The sequence below is a fragment of the Podarcis filfolensis genome, assembly GCF_964270895.1.
Source record: "Podarcis filfolensis genome assembly, chromosome: 7".
In the NCBI taxonomy this organism is placed as follows: Eukaryota; Metazoa; Chordata; class Lepidosauria; order Squamata; family Lacertidae; genus Podarcis; species Podarcis filfolensis.
In genome coordinates, this window is record NC_139603.1 from 58,557,204 (window position 1) to 58,574,466 (window position 17,263).

The 17,263-nt window shown below is 42.8% G+C and overlaps 1 long non-coding RNA gene across 1 annotated transcript; it reads right to left on the reverse strand.

The window, feature by feature from the left end:
• Positions 1 to 1,719: 1,719 nt before the first annotated feature.
• LOC310766864 lies at positions 1,720 to 12,920 on the reverse strand. The gene is made up of 3 exons (XR_014550476.1): positions 12,834 to 12,920; positions 4,087 to 4,156; positions 1,720 to 2,182 (listed from the first exon to the last, which is right to left on the reverse strand). It is a non-coding gene; the product is annotated as an uncharacterized lncRNA (long non-coding RNA).
• Positions 12,921 to 17,263: the final 4,343 nt, after the last annotated feature.

Below are 17,263 nucleotides of genomic sequence, written 5' to 3' on the forward strand. Positions count from 1 at the left end.
GGGCAAGCAAACACAGAACAGGTTGTTGCAGTGTGCAGGCAGAAGCATCTGAGGACAGATGGTACTGGCAGTAAAGCAGCATTGCTCCCTAGTTGGAAACAGGGAAGATAGCTGGATGGTGAATGACTTTTAGTCTTGCTATTGTCACTCAGAATCCTAACCTGCACAGTCCTGGCTCCTGTATTCTGTGATCAGCCTACATTAGAGTTGTGAGAAAATGTCACTCGTTTACTGAAATGGCATAACCACCCCAGCTTATTGTGCAATCTTTAATTTTTTGGCTGCGATAGCTGTTTTGTAGGAAGTCATTTCTAGCCTGTCCTTTAGAAAGTCTTATCACAAGGCAGTTTGCAAAAAAAGAAAAGAAAAAAAGCCCAAGTTATTGTTTAGCAGATGATGCACATTCAAGACCTCCACTTTCATGAGGGTTAGGTGCTTGTTTTCTTTGAATAATAACTGTGACGGAGCTTAAGCCAGGTAGAGCTCAATCTCTTTATGCTAAAAGGATAGCAGGGATGAGTTCATTGGTGGGAATAGCTGTGGAGCATTTGCTTTGTATACAGAAGAGCCCTGGCATCTCCAGGTATAAAAAAAGATCCTGCCTGAAACCCTGAAGGGTCGCTGCTGCCAGTCAGTGTTGGTAGCCTGAGCTCGATGGACCAATGAACTGAGCCAGTGTAAGGAAGGTTCTTATAAAAGGGGTAGGGGAGGAATGTTGCTTTGCCACAAGTATGGTCTTTATTGTTTTGCGAAGATTTCTTGTCTGCCCATTTATTCCGAGCTAGTATGATCATTCAGATCATACCTAACAAATTGGAAGCGCTGCCATTTTCACAACGCAAGGCCCCGCTGCCTTATGTTTTATAGAGACTGCAATTTTACGCCTTTGCCTTTTGGGTTGCTTTGTTCAGCGAGAGCTCCTTTGGAGCATCTTGACCTGTAACTTCCACGCTACTGTTCCACTGTCAGTCAAGCCCCATAACTCACCCAAGGAGACTGACAACTTCACCTATAAAATTATGTCTTCACCTCGCCCGAGTTTTCTGGATTAGTCTCCCTGCAAATGCTAACAAAAGCAAAGAGTATCAGATCACTGCTCAGGACACCAGCGGTGATGTTTGTGGAACCGCGCACTGTCTCAGAGCTAATCTCCGGGATAATTTAGATTAACCTTTCTGGTCGCTGCAAACCACATTGCCTTTTCCCCTGACCGTGATGTGCTACTCGGACTTATAATAACCATTTTGGATCATAGCAGTGGAATCAAAGCTGGCACTGAGCTGGCCTTCTGCTAAAGTTTCAAACGGAACCAAATTAGAAACATTACAGTTTGGGCTTATTTCATCTTTCTGTCTAAATAATAACAATATTAATATTTTTTGAAGTGCCTTGACAGAAAACCTAGTATTTCACTGTGAATAATTCCCCCCTCCCAAATAATTTTTATTTGATCTTACAAGTGCAAATTTATAACAATACCAAATATATATCCATATTTAGAGATTTCTCTGATTCTCCAGACTTCCCACCGTCCCCTCCATGGGACATATTGTCAGCGTTTTCAACTGCATATTATTTCATCTTCCATATTTATATCTCTCCATATTTTCCATAGTATTTGTTACACAACAAGTGTTACTAGAATCCTGCTAATGTTTTCATCTGCTTACAGTGGTCTCCTAAATAAATTATAAATCTTTCCCATTCTTTCTTAAAGTTTTAACTGTGAATAATTCTAACCAGAAATATGCAGGGCGTCTTGATGTCCTCTTGTGTTTACTTTTTTCACAAGACAGATAACTGTGGCAAATAGAGGCTATGTATCAAAGACCTGTCCCTTCTCAGGTTTGGTAGGTTTATAAGTTGAGCTGCTGGGTGACTGCGGGAGGGTGTGCTTTGTCAGGGTGGCAGATGTACCCTCAGAGATCCTCAAGAGGAGGGGAAGGCAAAATCGATCTCTTTCAGTTGCTGAGCAATTCTTCCATTTGTTGCCGCTTTTCATGACTGTAATTCTTGCTGCTCATGGCTATAATTAGAACTTTTAAATTTATAGCACATGCCTAAAGGCCTCGAGATGCTTGGAGGGAATTTAACTGAATCCATGATTTCTTCGGCAGGGACAGCTGCTACTGTGTTAAGAACGATTCTGAACCGAGAGGTCAACAGAAGATTCTGTGAAATGCTAAATGCCGAAAGAAGTAAGGAGTAAAAAAAGAGACAAAAATGAAGACTTATTAACTTTATCACTTATGGTTGTTATCAGGCATTGAAAAGCCACCTTCACTGCACCCAAAATTAAAATTAGACTAGACTAGACAGGTCCAATAGCAGAGTGATGAGATGGCCCCCAACTTGGATGACTTTAAAAGAGGATTAGACAAACGCACGAAGGAAAAAACTTTCATGGGCTACTCATGATTCTGGCTATGTTCTACCTAGGACCCTAGTACCTATGGGACTGCCTCTCCCAGTATGCCCCACGGAGAGCCTCAAGGTCCATAAATAGCAACACCCTAGTGCAGTGGCGTAGCGTGGGGGGTGCAGGGGGGCCCGGCCGCACCGGGCGCAACATCTGGGGGTTAGGGTTAGGGTGCGCAAATCCACGGGTTAGGGGGCGCAAATTACTTGCCTTGCCCCGGGTGCTGACAACCCACGCTACGCCACTGCCCTAGTGGTCCCGGGCCCTAAGGAAGTTAGATTGGCTTCAACCAGAGCCAGGGCCTTTTCAACTCTGGCTCCGGCCTGGTGGAACGCTCTGCCTCAGGAGACCAGGGCCCTGCAGGATCTGATTTCTTTCCGCAGCACCTATAAGACAGAGTTGTTCCACCTGGCCTTTGGCTTGGAGCCAATTTCATTCCCTCCCCCTCTTTCTTTTTTCTTTTTCCTTTCTCCTCCTGTGATGAGGCTGCATTTTAATATTTTAATGTTTCAATATTTTAATTGTTGTATTTTAATCTTGTTTTTAAGTTGTATTCATTCAACTTGTTTTTATTATTGCTTGTTAGCCTCCCTGAGCCCGGCCTTGGCTGGGGAGGGCAGAGTATTAATAATAATAATAATAATAATAATAATAATAATAATAATAATTACCTCCAATGTCAGAAGTATTATGCCTCTGAGTACCAGTTTCTGGGGAAACAAGTTCATACCCCCTAACACCTTGAAGCCAAAATTTGAGACGCCATCTTCCTGGATGCCAGCTTACTTTTTTTTAATCACGAGAGCACCAAGTTGATTTCACACCACGGTCCCTCCCTAAAAGCGCCTTTTCAGACATATGCCCCAAAATGTGTGTTTTGAGGCACTGTGTGAGATCACAGCCCCCCAAAAGCGCTTCCCCTGGGAGAAATCATACCCACAAATTGCATGAGAATGTGGCAACCAATATGGCCGCTGTTCTCTCACGATAAAAAATGGAATGGTTTTTCTGGGACACTTGTGAAGTTGGGAGAGTACTGTTTCGCTCGTGTCTAGTTCGCAAGCTTCTCAGAGGCATCTTGAGAAGAGAATGTTAAACTAGCTGGGCCTTTGGCCTAATCCACCAGGATCTTCTTGTGTTATAATGGCTTATAGGAAGAAAAGAGGGGAGGGGAGGCACTTGAGGATCATTGCAAATCTGCTGTGCATGCAGAAAGTTTAGGTCCTGGAAGGTTTAGGCCCTAGCATCTTCAGGTATAGCTGGAAGAGACTTGTCTGAATCCCTGCAGCACTGCTACCAGGCAGTTCAGATGATACTGAGATAGATGGACCAGTGTTCTGACTCAGTTTAAGGCAGATTCCTGTGTTCCTTGCTCTGTTCAATTTACAGAAAACCAGGTGGAATGGCCACTGATGGAGCAAATTCTAGGAGGAAGAAGCTGAGCGGTCCCAGCCAGACCATGATTATCAGCCACTTTTAGAACCAATGCACACTTTTTCTAGGCATGGAATTATGTCTGTGAGAGACGGCCACACCTCAATACGCACGGAATAAAATGTAGAAATTGCTGCCTGGTGATGATGCAGAATTCCAAACCTGCCTGCAGTTCATGCCATGTCTTTATTACCTGCACACCCATGCAAAAAGAGTAGACTACCATGTCTCACCTTAGCAAGCTGCTTTTGAAATTCCCATCAGTTCCCCCGTGATCTGCCACGAGGCATGGATGGTTCCTCTCTGTGAAATACAAACCCAACAGCTCACAGTATTTGGCAGAAGTTCTCCTGCATTTCCCCCTATTATTTCTTCATCAATTACCAAGAGCAGTAATTACATTTGAACATGATCAAAAGGGAGAGAAAAAATTGGAGAAATTATTGTGGAAAGGGTGGAGGTTATTTTGCTGCACTTAGCTGACTTCTGAGGTGGCCTAGCGATGTTTGTGTGCCTCTTTTCTTTCAGTCTTCAAATCTGCATCCTGCAGCCTCTCTGGGTGCCTTCACTTCCTGAAAACCCCATGACATCCTCAGCTGGGCTTTTATGGATGTGCAGAGGGAAACCACACTGCCTATTGTGTGCCCGGCCATTGTTCATTATGTTCAAGAGAGAAGCATTTTTATTTTTCAAAGAAATCAGTGCAGAAAGCTTTTTTTTTTTTTAATGGTAAAATGAAACCTTATCTTAAAAACAAAGTCAGGGAGCACATCAGATGCTCAGTAGTCACCTTTTCAACTTCTCACACTTCATTTAAAATGAGGCAATTCCTCCCACAGGGTTTTTGGGTTTTTTTTAGATCAGGAGACATAGGCAGCAGGGGAGGCTGCAGAGTGTTTAATGGGAACAAAAGAACATGCACCACCCACAGCTGCTTCACAATGACATATTAAGTTCAATCCTGCACCCATTGAAAAGATAAAGAATGTCTAAAGCACCCTGAAAAAGAGGCAGAAAAACTGAAGTCTTGGGAGAAATTAGTGGTTGGGTGTATACAGAACTAGTTCATAGTTTGTTAGGTAAAGGTAAAGGGACCCCTGACCATTAGGTCCAGTCGTGGCTGACTCTGGGGTTGCGGTGCTCATCTCGCTTTATTGGCAGAGGGAGCCGGCGTACAGCTTCCGGGTCATGTGGCCAGCATGACTAAGCTGCTTCTGGCAAACCAGAGCAGCACACGGAAACACCGTTTACCTTCCCACCGGAGCGGTACCTATTTATCTACTTGCTTTTGAACTGCTAGGTTGGCAGGAGCAGGGACCGAGCAACAGGAGCTCACTCCATCGCGGAGATTCGAACCACCAACCTTCTGATCGGCAAGTCCTAGGCTCTGTGGTTTAACCCACAGTGCCACCCGCATCCCTTCATAGTTTGTTAGAACCTGGCTATTGATTTCTAGAATGGAGAGCGGTGTTACATTTTTTAAAAAAGTGTTATATGAATTATACAGCTGGGGGTGGAGCTGACTGAGTGAAATGGATCTGAGTCTTGCGATTTATGAACTTATGCACTCTATGAGATGGAATGGTTGCCACTTGCTGCTGCATAAGTGAAAATGTAACGGACAGGACTAAGCTTCTTACAGCACAATCAATGCATGTTGATTCAGAGGTAAGTTCCATCAGCAATAGATGGAAAGGCTGGATAACGATTTCTTTATCCACACAGAGATTCTCAAGCTAACCGAGTTATGATGGATGCTTGCTGGAGCACATGTCTTGCGTGGCATGTGGCAAACAGTAGTGGCTAGTGAGTTATTAGCAGTTATTGACATTTGTCAGCTTTCCGTGTTCTGTAGCAGGAAAACAGAAATGGCAGCAATCATGTCTAATTTAGCCTGCTATGATGTCAGGGCTTTGCGGACTCCCACTCATGTCAAGAAGCACCTAGAAAAGGTTTACAGATGTGTAGGAGGCAGTCAACTATGGCAGTGATGTTGCCAATGTTGCACATGGATCAACTAACGATTAAGCTATCAAAAGCAATCACTGGAGCTTACTGACAGCTGGCTCAATTGTTTGCACCTGTTTTCCCCCCCCCCGCATTACACATATGTCTGGAATGGATTACCCTGGCTTGTGCTGGACACATTTCACCTTTCCCTATCATGATGTGCCAGAACAACATCTTTATGAAACCTCGGAAAAGCAATAGGCATGGTACATCGTGTGCACCTCCTTATGGGAAGGACTCACTCGCAGAGATACCAGGGAAAAGAACTGTGTTGGCCTGGGAATCCGATTCAGAGGCTGAACCAGAGGAATCCCAGCCTGCACAGGAGTCCCCGCCTCCAGGGCCGGCTGAACTGGGGCAGGGCCTTGATTCTGAGGCGCCTGCACCTGTGCCGGATCCTCAGGAGCAGGCACCAGGTGAATCCACTCTAGCTCCGGAGGTGGTTGAGGACTCAGTGCCTACAGGTGAGTCTCCCCCTGGGTCCAGTAACCCTTCAGCCTCTCCTGAACTGCAGAGGCTCAGGGCAGAGAGGCGGAGGGAACTGGTTTCTCCCAGGAGGAGTGCTCGCCTTAAGGCCAGAAGAGGCAGGTCTCCTGGGGGCCGGGACCGCTCCTGGCCTCAGAGAAGATAAAGGCCAGTCAGCCCGGTCCCAGGTTGCGGGAGCAACGTCGTTGAAGAGCTGTTTCGGCCAGCACCCAGTCCGGTTCCACCAGAGTTCCTGTCCTTGCCCGGCTCCTCGCTGTGGACCCCGCTTCGCCCGTGGAGGACTGTCTGCCGACCCTCGACTCAGGTCCTGGACCTCGCCCCACGGTAACCTCCCCCCCTGGACCAGCACAAGAACCAGTTGGACTCATCCCTTGACTCCAACTCTGCTTTATAACCCCTCTGGATCTATCTATAATCTGATCCAGAAAACAGTGTCTAAAACAAGGCCTGAGATTGGATCCCAACTCAGAGAAGGTCCCCACCCCCTTCTTTTTGCCGAGACTAGTGTAATATAAGACCATTTGTACTTCAGTAGAATTAGATCCATTTTGACCAATAAAAGCAAGGACCTTGTTTCTGATTGGTTGGCCATGCAGTATACAGAGAAGAGTACTAGTATTTCCTAGGAAAGGGAGAGCTTCTAATGAGCAAGCAAAAGCTCTCTGGCTCAAAACCCAACATTAAATGGCTACTTCATAATAGGAGACATAAAACCCCCAACAGTCCCTTTCCCTCCAAGACAATTGTTCTTTTGCAGGTGGGGTTCAAACATATACCAGTAGATTCAGGTTGCACAATTAAAGTGGGTTTAGTGCTCAGGTGCAAAATACTCCCCCCCTTCCCCCTCTCTCCACACGCACCCTTGCAGTAAGGAAAGTGATGTGGAAATGTGCTGGAAAATGTAGGATAACCATTACTTGACCAACCACTCAACCAGCTGGTGGTCTGGCTAGCCACTGTGAGAACAGAATGCTGGATTAGATGGGCCTTTGGTCTGATCCAGCAGAACTCCTCTTCAGTGCTTATGTCATTGTATAACTTCCCTGCAGACAAATGCTCAGTAAGCAGTTGGGGTTACAAACTTTACCTCCCCACAAACTTTGTGCAAACAAATCACGATGCATGCTCAACATACAGGTTGTGGCATCTTTCCCTCTCTTACATGCACCCCTTTGGGATGTATTTTCCTTCCTTAATCAGAAGGCAAGAAACGGTTTCTCTCCCACACACTCTCGCCCTTCCCTTTGGGATGCCCTTTTCCTTCTTAATCACGAGACAAGGAATAGTTTCAGCAAAGGTCCCCCACTCAGCCATTGGGGATTCTTACATTGGTTGCCAGCTTGCTTCTAAGTTCCTTTCTTCCATTTTTGAACTCAGTGCTCTGTTGATTTTAGGAAATACTCAATGCCCTGCCAATACTTCTGGAGAACAGCTACATTACAATTGTACCTTGGTTCTCAAACGCTGAAAACCTGGAAGTAAATGTTCTGGTTTTTGAACTTTTTTTGGAAGCCAAATGTCCGACGCGGCTTCCTCTTGAGTGAAGGAAGCTCCTGCAGCCAATCAGAAGCCGCGTCTTGGTTTTTGAATGGTTTCGGGAGTCGAACGGACTTCCAGAACAGATTACATTTGAGAACCAAGGTACCACTGTATTTGATGTTCTCTCTCTCTGCTGAAAGGTTCTTTAAGTGAGCCAGTGTGGTGTAGTGGTTAAGAGTGGTGGTCTCGTAATCTGGTGAACTGGGTTCGCGTCTCTGCTCCTCCACATGCAGCTGCTGGGTGACCTTGGGCTAGTCACACTTCTTTGAAGTCTCTCAGCATCACTCACCTCACAGAATGTTTGTTGTGGGGGAGGAAGGGAAAGGAGAATGTTAGCCGCTTTGAGACTCCTTCGGTAGTGATAAAGCGGGATATCAAATCTAAACTCCTCTTCTTCTTTGAACATGACGAGGACATCATGTTCACCACCTGTCTGATGTAGAAAATCCCTAACCCCACACCATCGAGTGCACTCTGTTGTGGTAAATGGTATATGCATGAAGTTAGTCCCAATCAATAGCTATCTTGTATCTATCCTGTTGTTTCTAATGAAATACTGCGTTTTGATGTGTCCCTCCCCAAAACCAGCTTTGATCCAAACTGAGAAAAAGAACAGCTTAGCTGCATTTTAAAGCCGTTTGCACAACCAAGGTCACTGCCAAACAGCTTTTTTTATAAGATATTTATTGAAGTTTAACAATTACAGAAAAAAGAAAAACAGACAGTAATAATAAAAAAGATTACACTACTTCAAAAATAAAATAAAATACAACACTAAAGCGAAAAAAGAAAAAAAGAAAAGAAAAAGAAAAACATTAACATCCAGTATTTTCATATCATTATCTTTCATTTACTTATTTCCTTGACTTCCTCACGCCTCCCTTTTTGTATTCTATTTCATAATTGTTCCAGCAAGTCCTTTCCCTCTTTCTCAAATTTTGTTCCTTAATTTATCTTAACACAATTTAACCTTGAATTTTACACTTTAACCCATTAACAGTCCATTTTTACTTAATTCTTTATAACCTTTCTGCTAAGACCATGTAAATCCATTCCAACATCTTTCTAGCATTCATTAATTTTACAGTATTTTTTAAAGTATACTTTAAATTTTTTTCCAGTCTTCTTCCATTGACTCTTCTCCCTGGTCTCGGATTCTACCAGTCATTTCCGCCATTTCCATGTAGTCCATCAGTTTCATCTGCCATTCTTCCCTGGTGGGTAGGTCTTGCGTCTTCCAGTACTTTGCAGTAAGTATTCTTGCTGCTGTTGTGGCATACATAAAAAACGTTCTGTCTTTCTTTGGCACCAATTGGCCAACCATGCCCAGGAGGAAGGCCTCTGGTTTCTTCAGGAAGGTATATTTAAATACCTTCTTCATTTCATTATAGATCATCTCCCAGAATGCCTTAATCTTTGGTCATGTCCACCAAAGGTGAAAGAAAGTACCTTCTGTCTCCTTACATTTCCAGCATTTATTATCAGGCAAATGATAAATTTTTGCAAGCTTGACTGGTGTTATGTACCACCTATAGATCATTTTCATTAAATTCTCTTTTAAGGCATTACATGCCGTAAATTTCATACCAGTGGTCCATAACTGTTCCCAGTCAGCCATAATAATATTATGTCCAACATCTTGTGCCCATTTAATCATAGCAGATTTCACCGTTTCATCTTGAGTATTCCATTTCAACAGCAAGTTATACATTCTTGACAAATTCTTAACTTTAGAATCTAACAGTTCTGTTTCCAATTTGGATTTTTCCACCTGGAAGCCAATTTTTTTGTCCAAATTATATGCCTCCATTATTTGATAATAATGGAGCCAATCTCGCACTCTATTTTTTAATTTTTCAAAACTCTGCAATTTTAGTCTGTCTCCCTCTTGTTCCAAAATTTCCCAATATTTCGGCCATTTAGCCTCCATATTGAGTTTTTTCTGAGCTTTCACTTCCATTGGTGACAGCCACCTTGGGGTTTTATTTTCAAGCAGATCCTTGTATCTTAACCAAACATTAAACAGTGCTTTTCTGACAATATGGCTTTTGAACGCTTTATGTGCTTTGACCTTATCATACCACAAATATGCATGCCAACCAAATACATTATTGAAACCTTCCAAATCCAACACATCAGTGTTTTCAAGAAGCAGCCATTCTTTCAGCCAGCAAAAAGCGGCTGATTCATAATAAAGTTTTAAGTCTGGCAGGGCAAATCCACCTCTTTCTTTTGCATCTGTTAATATCTTAAATTTTATACGAGGCTTCTTGCCCTGCCAGACGAATCTAGAGATATCTCTCTGCCACTTCTTAAAACAATCCATTTTATCCACAATTTGCAGTGTTTGAAACAGAAACAACATTCTTGGCAATACATTCATTTTTATCACAGCAATTCGGCCTAAAAGCGATAACTTCAAATTTGACCATATTTCTAAATCCTTTTTCACTTCAGTCCAACATTTTTCATAATTATCCTTAAATAAATTCACATTCTTAGCAGTCATGTTTACCCCTAAATATTTCACTTTCTTAACCAGTGTCAATCCTGTCTCCTTCTGAAACGTATCTCTCTCAATCTCAGTTAGATTTTTCTCCAAAACTTTTGTTTTCATCTTATTCAACTTAAAACCTGCTACCTGACCGAATTCTTGAATCAGTTCTAATACTCTTTTAGTACTTGATTCTGGCTCCTGTAAAGTCAATACCAAATCATCAGCAAATGCTTTTAATTTGTACTGTTTGGCTCCTACTTGTATACCTTTTACCATTTGGTCCCTTCTAATCATATTTAACAAAACTTCCAGGACTGATATAAAAAGCAATGGAGAGATTGGGCAGCCTTGTCGTGTTCCTTTCTCAATCTTAAATTCTTCCGTCACTACATTGTTTACAATTAACTTGGCTTTTTGTTCTAAATAAATTGCACCTATACCGTTTCCAAAACCTTGACCAACCCCCATCCCCAATAAATTCTTCTTCATAAAACTCCAAGAAATATTGTCAAAGGCTTTCTCCATGTCCACAAAAATCAAGACTGCTTTAGTATTAATCTTCACTTGTAGCTTTTCTATAATATTAATTATATTCCTCGTATTGTCAGACAAATGTCTACCCGGGAGAAAACCCGCTTGATCTTTATGAATTTCTTCTGCTAGCACCTTTTTTAATCTTTTGGCCAAAATGTCTGCAAAGATTTTGTAATCCACATTAAGCAGTGATATGGGGCGGTAGTTCTTAAGCTGCATCTTTTCAGTCTCTGTTTTCGGTATGAGTGTAATGTATGCTTCCTTCCACGACTCTGGCACCCTTTTCCCTTCCAATATTTCATTACAGACTTCCTTTAAAGGTTTTATTAACCCTTCTTTCAAAGATCTATAATATCTAGAAGTCAGTCCGTCCGGTCCTGGAGATTTACCTAATTGCATATTCTGAATGGCCCCTTCTACTTCCTGTTCCGTTATTTTGTAATCCAACATTAATCTGTTTTCTTGGGAGATTTTTTGTAGTCCATTTATTTTCAAAAATTTATCAATGTCCATTTCTTTCTGCTTCTCCTGTGTATATAATTGTTTAAAGTACCTCTGGAAACACTTTCTGATTTCCACTGGATTCTGTATATTTTTCCCCTCTACTTCCAGGTTCGTAATAGTATTAAGTTTTTGTCTTTTTTTCAATTGCCAGGCCAACAGTTTCCCACACTTGTTTGCCGATTCAAATGTCTTTTGTCTCATCTGTTTAATCTTCCATTCTATTTCCTGATTCATCATTTTCATATATTGTACTTGGTATAACTTTATTTCTTTCAAAATCTCCTGAGACTTTGGTTTCGCCCTCAGTTTCTTCTCTCCTTCCTTTATTCTTTCCAAAATTTTGTCTTTTTTCTCTGCCAAACAGCTTTTACCGTCAAGACTTTTCTCCTGATGTTCTGTTGAAATCTACCCTTCTGCTACTTCAGCCCATTTGACACAGGGCTTATCCATACTTCCTCTTGTCGTGCTGCTTTCCCCCGGGAAAAACTATTCTGTAGTGCTCAAGCTACAGGTTTTCTCCAAACTGACATTTGCTCCGATTTAGCACGAAAGAGTGGGTTTTCCCTGAGAAAGGAGCAGGGAAGGGGAAAACTGCTCAGACCTGTGGATTCTAGGCATGGGGCTAGTGGAACTGGGGGCGAGCCCCTAGGTCTGCCCTCTAGGGCAGCACAGAAAAAGTCTTCTATGGTGAGTTCATGCAAGATCAGGCTATACACAATTATGAAACAAAGCCTTTCATTTCATTTGATTTTTGTGTTGCTGCTAAACAATGAATGGCTTTGACAGCAAAATCCTTTGCATGTCTACCTGAGAAGGAATTCTTGTTAAGTTCAATGAGACTTGCTCCTAAGTAAGCGTGTAAGGAGTTGTAGCCTTAACCTGTTTATTTTCATTAGGGTGGATTTTTTCCCACCCAACAATGAGATCCAGGCCTGTCTGAAATACAGCAGCTGAAGTTTGCCAATGGTTTTCAAGAAAGCCAAACATGTGTTCAAAGCTCGATGGCTCTTGGCAGACACTTAGGTTTTAAAGAAGCCCTGATGCCTTCTAGAAAACACAAAAAGACAGTCTGTTTGGAAATAATCTGCTTGTGTCACATCAAGTGAAATCTTAGCTCCTGTGAAGGCAAAGGAAAGTTTGTCATTCACTTTAATGGGGACAGGCATTGCCCAGGCACATTTATTCTCATGGAGAGGACGTTCACACTTTGAAAACATCTTTTGCTTATTTAGCCCATTTATTTCCTTGTTCTATAGGAGTCTATTTAACTATATACAAAATTAAAATGAAGCAGCACATTCCTATACATGTCTACTCAGAAGTAAGTCTAAACTGAATAGAGGTGCATAAGATTGTACTGTATAATCTTTTCCCCCACAAAACCCAAACATACATCTTCTACTCACTTACCTGAAAGGAAGTCCTGTTGATCTCACCTGGACTTACTTCTGAGCAGACACATATCTGCTTGTCTTTCCAGGCTCCAGCTGTCACCCAATGTCTCTCTTTCTCTGAAACAAATGAGTTGTACAGGGTCTTCCTTTTGTAGATCTTGACAGGTGACTGTTGCTCATGGATATTATTATTTTAGAAATGTGACAGGCTCTTAATGAAATGTCTACATCAGCAAATATAGGCTTTCAAAAGCTATTACACTAAATGTTTCATGTGTTAAAGGCATGCTGAATCTCCTGAGGATCACACCCAAAGATTTAGGAGGTGAGAGTCTGGGAGCTCTGGGTACTTGATGTTGAGGCCAGATATGGTGACTCCTCTTCATTCAGGCAATGACGCTTTGTGCTGCTGGATTGGCCAAAACCGTTCACATTTAGTGAATCAAGAGGCTAAGTTGCTGGGCTCTGGTTGTAGGTCAGTGTATGGGGTCATAGAAAAGCTCTAATTTCACTTACTGTAATATTCATAATATATTTTTGGAGATGGCTGGGAATGGACCCAAGCAGAAATAACCGGCTCCCTGCCCTCCTCTTGGAAATCTGAAAATGCAGGCTTAAAAACTTGAGACTGGGGAAATGCAGAATGGTTGTGCCAGAGAAAGTAAGATAAAACTGGTTTCACCCATGACTAGCGATGGGAGGGAAATTTGATTCAGTTTGCATTTAATAGCAAACTTACCCAATTTGCACCTTCCAAAACAATATGAGAATTGTGACATAGTCATCCTTTGAAATTTGCACTGCTCTGAATTTTGCAATGGCATGTGTACAAAAATGTATTTACTAGGGTAACGTGTTCGTGTAAGTGCATACATTAGTGAATATAACATAAAAATGCATTATGTTAGGCATAGACACTGGCTGTGCAGGGCCCTAGGTGCCTAAGCACCCACAAATCATAAATGAAGGGGCTGACCCCTCCCCCAAGACTGCACTTGGCCATGTTGGCACCCCCCAACATGTGTTGAGTGATGTCAGCATGCTGCTGGTGTGCCAATGTCACACGCACACTCCCCGAGCCCCCACTGTTGCAGGGCAAGGCAGTGTGGCTGATGTTAGGAGAAACTGCATAACTTTTAGGCAAAACTGCATACTAAAATGTGTATATCACAAGAAGTTTGCACTAAGGAGCTGATGAATTTTCATGAGGACTTAAAAATAAACAAATCACAAACCGATGTGGAAATGTGATGAACTGATTTTAAGATTGGAAAAATGAGAAACTGAGAAAAACTGAAATTGACATACTCACCCATCCCTGCTCATGACTCCACTGTTCTTATGACCACGCAATCCCTGGTTCCTTTTGGATGCCTATAGACTCAGTTTCAATAATCAACTTGCATCCCTTGGGCTTTTTCTCTCAGTTTAATATTCATCTCAAGGAAGCATATTTATTTGCCTTGCAGAGGCCCAACATGTGCAACTGAGCCAATGGCAGGAGTTTCTCTCTCTCCTGCATTTCCCAATATTGGCAGAAGCGATCAGACCTCGTTCTGCTGGCCCTGCTTTGGAACTGTGGCTGCTGCTCCTAAGCTGGCCTGGAGCCTCAGCTTCCTGTATTGCAGTATTAGAACCAAAAAAGTAGCAGCTTTCCACCCCACCAGGGACTGGGGAGTGAGCCCAGTTAAAACTGCCATGGGGGAAAAAATGGAGTCAGGCAGTGAGCTGTGCTTGAACCACACAAAGCTATGGGGTGCCAAAGAGGGCCCAGCACAGATGGTGGCAGCTGCAGGAATGAACGCTGCCTTTCTTGACTCACTATACTCTTCCATGCTGCACAAAACCAAGCCTGCTTTGTTTGCTCTCTTGGGCAAGCGAGGTTGGACTTCGCTGTTTGTCTGTTGGAGCCCTGATGGTGTTTTAGGCAAGGGTTCAATCAGCTCTACAGAAAGGGAGGGGACCAGGGCTTTTATCAGAGCCTGCAAAAATGAATTTGCGGGAGAGTTAGCAGAGCATAAAGGCTCATAAATGCTTCCCAAATCCTATACTTTCTCTCACTATATTGTTATGCTCACCCACATACTGGAGTACTGAGATATTCCAGGGGGTGCAGCACATGTTTCCTTGGGATGGGAGGTCACTGGAGGCTTAATTGGTATTTTGTGGTACCTGCATTTGTTTACAAACATACAGGCTGAGCTAAGGTGGAGGTGTAACTCGAATATTCCAGAGATGGCTAAATCTAGTGGCTCACATCAGATCTTGAGAGAGAGGCAGCTCTTACAATGCTCACAGAGCCTACAACTCAACTCTTTTCCTTGTCTTCTGTATGGCCTCCAGGTTTCCTTCCAACTTGGTAATTTTACGATTCTACAAGCAGTTTACTCACTGGTGAATTTCTACATGTTCATATGCCTTATACAACTACAGATTGTCCAAGACTGAGGCCAGGGCTTTATTCATGCCATACATCATGGGAACTGCAGTTTGGTGAGGGTGCTGAGACTCTTGTTCCCCTCCCAGAGTTACAATTCTCAGAGTGGTTCAACAATCAACCATCTTCCTGGAGAACTCTGAGAATTGCAGCTTTCGGAGGGGAGAAGGGGTCTCTTAAAAACTCTCAGCACTCTTAACCAGTGGTGGCCATTGGGGCCTCAAATTTCACCGGTGCCCTGTGTGATGCAGAAATTTGATGGCACCCGCTTCTCGCCTTTTGGACTACTTCAGAGCCAGTGTGGTGTAGTGGTTAAGAGCGGTGGACTCATAATCTGGTGAGCCGGGTTTGCGTCTCCGCTCCTCCACATGCAGCTGCTGGGTGACCTTGGGCTACTCACACTTCTCTGAAATCTCTCAGCCTCACTCATCTCACAGAGTGTTTGTTGTGGGGCAGGAAGGGAAAGGAGAATGCTAGCCGCTTTGAGACTCCTTCGGGTAATGATAAAGCAGGATATTAAATCCAAACTCCTCCTCCACCTCCTCCTCTTCTTCATAGCTGTGATGCCCCTGTGGCGGCCCCAAGGCTCCACACCCAGTGGACCACACTGGTTGCGCTCCCCCAAATCTGACTCTGCCTTTACAAGCTATACTTCCCAGGATTTTTTGAGGGAAGCCATGACTGTTCAAAGAGATACCATGGTGCTTCAAATGAATGGTGTGCATATGGCCCTGGAAAACAGGTTTCGAGGGCTGACTCACAGTTGAAATGAAGTAGCAATGATATATCACCATGTAGAGAGGATACCAAGAACATGCTCTAGAAAGAAGGGGGTGACATCAGACATAGAAAAAGAAATGAAAGTGTCATTTAAGAATGCGCCTTGCAAACACAACAGTAGAAACTTATTTTTAATAAAAGTGCTACAAAGGGTAGCATTACTTATATTTATACATTTGTATGAAAAGATCAGAGCGGTTTCCATTGAAAACATATGCTAAATGCACGAAATGTTTCTACACTTGTAACCACTGAGGGAAATGATATACTATAATGGTTGCAAATGTGGAATAAAAACATAAGATTGCTTTTTTTTGAAAGCAGTTTGTTTTATGTCTCTCTGTTGATATGGCTGAGGGCTAGAATTTTAACCAAGCTCTTTTTTTTTAAATAAAACAGAAGGTTTTGTGACAAGGCCTATCATTTGGCATGTCAAAAGCATGAAATATTTTTACAGTTGACACATAAATCAGTCTGTACCATGGAAATGCAATGTACTTTAAAAATTTCCCAGACATAGGTAAATGTTATGCTATATAGCTAAATAAGTAAATAAATAGTCACAAACAGCAATGATTGTGCAAAAACAAAAACAAAAAACCATTGGGCAAAGTGTCTCTACTATCCTATATTAGCAAACTTTTAATGTTCATTAAATGCCTGTGTGTCGTGGTCTGTGGGGCAAAGCTCCTGGGAAGTGATTGGGTTCTAGAAAATACCCTATAAAGAGAGTCTCCCAGCACTGTAGTCCTGATCCAGATTGGGTGGCCCAGCGGCTGCATTTTCAGAAAACAAGGGAGATTTGATCCCTGATACCATACACCTAATTTGGCCTCCAAAGCACATCATTCTAGGTAAGTTATTACAACTGTATGCTTGCTAGAATCTTTCATTGCATCCCTTCTTGGCCCAAATGTTGCAACACACATGTAAACATCAAGAACATCACAAGCTGCTTATACTGAGCCAGTCCATTGGTCCATGTAGATTAGTTGTGTTTACATGGTCTGGCAGCTGCTCTCCTGTGGTTTCAGGCAGGGGTCTTTCTTGGCCCTACCTGGACCAGGGGTTGAACCTGAGGCCTTCTGCATTCAAAGTAGATGCTCCACCACTGAGCTACTCCCTGAAGCTATGGTCTCTGATGTTACATCTGGCATGATCTCTGATAGGATTATGATCTTGCATGTTTACCTTGTGACCTGGACCAACTGGATTATCCCCCCCCCCAG